Source organism: Triticum aestivum, chromosome 2A (assembly GCF_018294505.1).
Source record: "Triticum aestivum cultivar Chinese Spring chromosome 2A, IWGSC CS RefSeq v2.1, whole genome shotgun sequence".
In the NCBI taxonomy this organism is placed as follows: Eukaryota; Viridiplantae; Streptophyta; class Magnoliopsida; order Poales; family Poaceae; genus Triticum; species Triticum aestivum.
In genome coordinates this window covers 15163401-15170690 of record NC_057797.1, presented here as the reverse complement: position 1 = coordinate 15170690, position 7290 = coordinate 15163401, and the positions used below count along the sequence as shown (strand labels likewise).

Genomic DNA, 7290 nt, shown 5'->3' with positions numbered 1-7290 from the left:
GTATTTTGTACTTTAATGTGTGTGTGTGTGTGTGTTTGTTTCTCACTCAAGATCAACTTATTTTACTACCATGTTCTTTTGGTTTGCTCAATTATTACAATTATTTCTCAAAATATCTTGCATCCATTTTCACAAAAAAAAAGCTAAAAAATATTGTGTTTGCTTTGTAGAGTCTAGTGGCATCTTGCCTCAAGAAACAGAAATCCAAAAAAATAATAGGTGTTAGCTTTTATGGCATTTGTTAGTTTTATTTTTCTTTGGGTTTCGGCCAGTGGGTTGATTTTTAGGGATGTGGGAGGTGGGGGAACTCCGCCTATGCTATTGATTTTAAGCTTATGCTTAATATTATTCATAGCCGGTCCCAAGTCCGGACAAAGGAGGAGGGTCCAACCTTGCATAACTTGAGGTTTATTAAAAAAGAATCATGTTTTTCTTTAGTATTGTCATTTTCCCATTTAACCTATTGTCTTTTTCTTTTTTGATGGGGTTTGTCATGTGATGTGACCGTCACATAATCCGTCGTAATGTTCGAGGGACCAAATTTGTTCGGTCTTAATTGTTGTCCGTATTATTTGTCCAGTTTATAAATTTAGAAAATCGAACCTAGATACTGTCTAAAAACTTTCTTGTTTGTCTTGTGAAAATATTTTAAAGTATTGCCACTTGCCAGCAGAAGATTAGCAGTCGAAGTTGAAACTTTGGTGAAAGTGTCAACCATGTACACTAGAAAGAAATGCAGAGGAAGCAGAGCAGAGGAGACAACTGCTAGCTGCTCTGGCCAGAACCAACGGTACCTCAGCCGTGTCTTCCTGGACGCCACACTCTCCGGCGTCTGCGGGGTCTTCACCTCCGGCATCAGCCACCTACCCCGCATCTTCCACTTCCCCGGCGACGACCACCATGAACCATCGCCACAGCAAGCTCCATCCCAAGAACCGCCGTCCTCGTAAGCGGCGACCGTCCAGGTCATTGATCTCGGCCGCGCCGAGTGCTCCGCCTTGTCCAACTGGCGTGACATGAACTACCTCCGCATGGTGCACGATCAGCCCGACGCCGGCGAACTGCCGGACGGCTGCCGGTGAGTGCTCTGCAGGTTCCCTGACTCTAATTCCTCCTAGTACTGCACTGTTATTGTACTACTTACTAGTTGAAGCTAGACCGGCTTAGTAAACTGAGCATGATTAGTTAGATGAATAACTGAGAATGATCTTAGTAGATTATGGGTGCTTGAAGTATCTGTATCAAATCCACACAGCTCAGATCCTTTTTGCATATCACAGAACATTTGGGGATAGATGTGACATATCTAGCACAACTACCAAAAGAAAGTGTATGAAAGGAAACCTTGGAAGTTTGATCTCAAGCTCTCAAAAACTAGTTCAAAGTAATTCAAACTACTCCATTTATGTGCAGATAGGGAAACGGCTTCAGTTTGACATCAACTCAAGACGACGTATATGTTATGTAATTGGCAATCAGATGTGATAATATTCTCTATCTCTTCTGAATGCCCTACTGCTAACACAGCAGATGCTACTGCTTTCTCTATCTCTTCTTAGAATTGGAGTAATCATCAGTTAGTCCCAATAGCAGTATGATTGTCATGGTGGGAGTGGAACCACCTACATATTTCCTGTTAATGCTTAAGAGCACAGTGGAACTGAGTGAACCTATGGATACTACTTATCAGCAATGGCTAGGTTTTGAAAAGAAATTACTTCGCATTGAACATAATTCGTTTACGAGATTTTCTTTTTGTTGATTTTCAGCGATGCTCTGTTTGAATATGCAAGTGAAGAATTTGGGGAGCACCTTGTTCGACCTGCTCTCTGAAGCTCTTGGGCTCAAAGCGAGCTACTTGACTGATACAGAGTGCAACCAAGGACAAGTCATACTCTGCCACTATTATCCTCCCTTCCCCCAGCCTGAACCTCCCATTGGGACAAGCCAGCAATCAGACTCTGGTTTCCTGATTGTTCCTCTTCAAGACGAAATTGGCGCCCTCCAGATCCCCTGTGAAGACCAGTGGGTTCACGTCACGCCAACACTGTAAATCTTCATCTTTAACATCGCGATCTCGTACCGGCATAGACACAGGGGGCATCCAGTCCTGAATTATTTGTTCGACACAAAAGCGTTGTGCTTGATCATTCTGAAATGTTTGTTTTCCTGTTGAAAAATGTGCAGCTGATCTTCATTGATGGGTTCAGAAGTGTGCAGCATAGTGCAGTGGCCAAGAACACTGCACCAAGGGTCTCGATCATGTGCTTCTTCAGCACACATTTCCACCCTACCTCCACGAGGATGCATGGTTCAATCACGTAGCTGTTGTCTGATGAGAACCCTTCATTTTACAGAGAGACCCTTGTCATAGATTACATCAAACATTACTACTTGATCTGGTTAGATGCAAAAACTGCAGTCTCTGATTTCCAGTTGTGAATTGTGATGTTTAGTTTGTGTCCTGATAGTATAGACGATGTCATACACCTGGAACATGATAGTATAGTTGAGCAGCTTGTGACATTGTATTGTATACATGCCCGAATTGTACAGGAGCGCACTAGTTTGGTCTCCTGCTGCATTTCAGTAGAATAGAAGTAACTAGTACAAAATCTTCATGAAATTGTCCTTAATAGGGCTTCATGTCAGAACTTGTAAAAACAGAGCTTTGATCTATGCACCCAAAAGCCCTGTCCGGAAGGTGGATTTGTTTTTGGCCGATTCCTACAGACGGGCATCAAACTAATCCTGTAAAACTCCTGATTGCCATTCATTTTGGCTTGAGCTGTTGAGCAACATCGGAATGCGCAATCTGTTCAATCTTCAGTTATTTTTTCTAGTAGCATTGTTGCACCATCTGAAAGAGCTGCTGCTCCATATGAATAAAGAGAGATCTCTGGCTGGGAAGACGGTCCTAATCAGTTAGTTAGGCAATGGTTCGAAGAGGACGACGATCGGCTGCGGACGGAGTACTTTCCGGAGACCCACCGGAGTACTAAGGGTCTAATTTACAGCTATATAGTGTGTACTATTAGTGTAAGATCTTCCTTGGTTAATGATAACATGACAGGCACTAGTAGTGAAGTTACTTTCTATAGGATTTTTTGTTGTGAAATTTCAGGTAAGAGTTCTTAAATCACGTGTTCCAGTGAAAAGAAAACACTCAATGTTAACATGTTGATTTACAACGATGCGCTGTTTGCATGCTCTGAGCAAGTGAAAATTTCGGGAACACTTTGTTTGATCTGCTATCAGAAGCTCGCAGGCTCAAATCAAGCTGCCTGACAGATATAGAATGCAAGCAAGAACAAATAATACTGTACCACTATTACCCTCCCTGCGTTCAGGACAACCCGGCATTCAGACTCCGCCTTCTTGACCATACTTCCCCAAGGTAAATTGGGGACCTCCAAATCCTCCATGAGGACTCGTGGGATAGGAAGACGTCAGTCCAACACCTGGACCATTCATTTTAAGCTTGAAATTATTCATATCATGTCCCAAGCCCGGAAAAAGGAGGAGGCTCGAACCTTATATAACTTGAAATTTGTATGCAAAATTCCATGATGTTTTTTTAGTATTTTCATCTTTTCATCTATCCTTCCTGTTATTCTTTTTGTTTGGTTGTCATAATAGTGGCAATCATCCATATTATAGTTTGGACTGACCAAATTTGCTTGGTTTTCAATGTTTATTAAGTGTATGTTTTGTCCAATTTCAACGTTAGCAGTCAATCAAAATTTGATATTTGGTGAAAGTAGACAGCGAAGTACTAGTACACAATTACCTTAGGCTGTGTTCGGTTGAGAGGGATTTGGCAAGGATTGAAGTGGATTTAATCCTCTACAAGTCAAAACCTCCCCAAATCCCCTCCAATCCTCTTGTGGAGGGGTGTAACCGAACAAGGCCTTATCCGGCGTCCGTGAACCTCCCCTGCATCTTCCGCGTACCCGACGCCGTCCACCAAACACAGCCGTCCTCGTCACCCGCGACCGTCCCCGTGATTGACCTTTGGCGGCGCCGACCACGCCGCGGTGGTCTCGATCGTCTGCCGGGCCGCGACGGAGGGCGCAGCTCCAGTCCTGTGAGCCGGGCAGGGCTGTACGAGTCGCCGGTGACCATCTGGCACGACACACTCTGCCTCAGCATGGCCCCAGTTCCGAGTGACTCCGGCGAGTGCTCTCGCTGTATCTCATTGTAATTCCTAGTAAGAGCACACTTTGCTTCCAAATGGCGATCCTGTGATGTGCTCTTCTTAAGCATGACTAGGAAATTGTGCGTGCTTGAGAGTATCCGTATAAATCCTCATGGATCAGATCCTTTTGTTTTATCACAGACCACACAAAACCGAAGCCTTGAAAAATCTCAACTACTAGTTCGAGGTACATCACTAGTACACACCATGACTTCAATTTGACACAAAATTAGCACAATGTTTAGTTGAATTTCGTAAAGAAAAACTTCTGGGATTTATTTATTTTCTGACAAACATGTAGCCCCCCTTCAGAAAATAACTGTCATTGAGAACAACACAACAGTGAATTTTTGATAGGTCGTGTGAGTAAAACACAATTCTACGTTTTCTCTCTCTTCTTAGAATTGGAGTAATCTACAGTTAGTACTATGATGATTTCATGATGGAGGTGGGACCACCAATGTTTTTTCGTGTTAATGCCTATGAACAAAGCTGATTGGGTGAACTGAAGGACAATGGGTGACCTATTCCTTACTTATTTATCTGCAAGAGCTAACTTGTGAAATGAAATTATTTCGTGTTGAACCATATGGATTAAAGAGATTTAGTTGTCTATTAGTACTCATTCTCTGTACACCAGGAGTACTATGTTTGCTTGCACATTCTCTGTTTTCTGTTTTATTAATGAGAGAGATCATTTGTTCTTTGTGTTGATCTCTAGCGATGATCTGTTTGGATATGCCCAACAGGTGAAGAATTTGGGGGATACTTTTTGAGCTGCTCTCAGAAGCTCTTGGGCTCAAACCAAGCTACCTGACAGATATAGAGTGCAACCAAGGATAAATCATGCTCGGCCACTATTACCCTCCCTGCTCCCAGCCTGAACTTGCCATCCCGACAAGCTGGCATTCAGACTCTGGCATCCTGATCATATTTCTCCAACATGAAATCGGAGGCCTGCAAATCCTCTTTGAGAACCAGTGGGTAGATGTGACGCCAACACCCGAGCATTCATCGTGAACATCGGTGACGCCAACACCTTAATTATCTGTTAAACACGTGAATGTCATGCTTGATCATTTTGAATTTTTTCGTTGTTTTGTTTAGAAATGTTCAGCTCATCTCCGACGGGATTCAGGAGCGTGGAACATAGAGTGGTAGTGAAGAACGCTGCGCCGAAGGTGTTGATGACGTGCTTCTTCAGCACGCATTTTCACGCAGCCTCGATGAGGATGTACGGTCCGATCAAGGAGCTGCTATCCAATGAGAAACCACTGTTGTATAGAGAGACCCTCGTCAGAGACTACATGAAACATTACTACACCGGGTTAGATGCGAAGGTTGTTATCTATGATTTTCGATTATGAATTGCGAGGCTGGCTTTGCGTTGTCATAGTATAGACGATATCAGCGTCGCTGGAACAGTTTGTAATGCTAAGAGAGTGACAGTGATATCAGCGTAGCTGGAACAGTGTCCATATTCCTTGAGACCCCTTGGGGCATCGAAAGAACTGTTTCCTGAACTGCTACTTCATTTTGGTTTTTTTGATAAAGGAATTATATTAATATCGGAAAGATACCAATCTCATTTTGGTTTGATGTGTTGAAAATAAAATGTTGAGTTATCTTCCGTGTTATTGATCATCGTTGTTACTGAAAAAGCTGATACTCCGTACAAATCAAGAGAGAAATATTCAAATGTGTTGGAGGGTGGAGGCGGCGTTAATGAGGAAGATGAAGTTCCCGCAAGAAAAAGAGGACGATGAAGGACGAGTACTGTTCGCCAAACCAAATACTACTTGGTCATTTGCCTACTGTTCATCTTGGAACTTATTAGCCTGCAGTCACCAAATGTGGGCGGAAGGAAGTGGCAGTTGCTCAACTGCTGACTCCACCCAGCCGAGATAAACTATATATAAGATCTCATTTGACTGATTTCTCTGTTTCGTCGTACCAGCAGGTTTCTCTATTTGCTTCACCCGCAAAAAAAAAAAAAGGTTCCGCCGTTTGCTTGAAATGAGAGACACGGGCTATGACAGATTTGCTGAAATAAACGCCTCAAACATGGCCAGCTCGCCACCAGAGAAGAGTTCCTGCAAACGCTATACTTGGTGCTTAAGGTGTCGGTTTTAGTTTCAATTTTATTTGAGTGGGTGGTGCTGGTTTTGGTTGTTTCCATAGACGTGCGCCCCATCAAACACCTTCATTTCTAATGGCCGGCCCATCTTCGGGTATATTGCGTATGCCTTTGCCTCGAACCGTTTTTTACTCAGTTCTTCATTCTGGGTTTTATCCTTTTTTCTTTTTCCATTTTTACTAGTTGGTAATCTTAGGGATGGCTGACATCTAGTGTCTAAACTAATTTGAGGGGATCAATGAGATGAGCCATATACTAGCTCACAAGTCTGAAAAAACACACCATGTTTGCATGTTGGAGGAGTTAAGCAGTGGATCGCACTAATACTACTACCAATGTGAGTAGTATTGAAATTACCAATGGGGGCCTGACCTTTTTTCCAGTCAAAAAGACAAAGTCACTGTAGAGCACATGTTTCGACAACCAAAGTTTGGACATCCAGCCAGTAGCCTCCCAATGATGACGAACTACTGGTACAACAAGTTGGCCGGCAGGGGATAAACAAGTGACCCAAAGGTACGAGTTCAGAGAGTTAGATTAATTTGATGAGGAGGCCAAGAAGATTTCACGTGAGCCTCGCATAGATTGCGGGAGAAAAATTTATAAAACCCTAGTGGTGCTCGAGCACCAGTGTGCGCATGCATCTCGATGTTGGGCATCATGTTAGTATTTCCTAGGTACTTAATTAGTAGTACTTTATAGTATAGTATGTGCCCAAGACTGATCAGCCACGACGATGCCACTAACACAAGTGTCCAAATTCAATAGTCTAGCTACGGACTTGTTCTCCCTGTCTCCAAATTCAAATAAGTGCTTCTATATACTCCGTCCACTGGAGTCACCTATCCTGGATTCGCCGCGTGGTCGTTTCCCTGGTCGATGCAACCGATGGAACACATGCATCCTCACCGAACGGTATCAGCGGTGGAGTCCATGCATGGCACTCCTCCTTTTT

At 43.2% G+C, this 7290-nt stretch overlaps 2 pseudogenes; both read left to right on the top strand.

Moving 5' to 3' along the window:
• The first annotated feature begins 1016 nt into the window (after nucleotides 1-1016).
• LOC123191339 (1-aminocyclopropane-1-carboxylate oxidase homolog 11-like) lies at nucleotides 1017-2796 on the top strand (annotated as a pseudogene).
• A 2049-nt stretch (nucleotides 2797-4845) lies between these two features.
• LOC123191337 (deacetoxyvindoline 4-hydroxylase-like) lies at nucleotides 4846-5565 on the top strand (annotated as a pseudogene).
• The last annotated feature ends 1725 nt before the right edge of the window (nucleotides 5566-7290 follow it).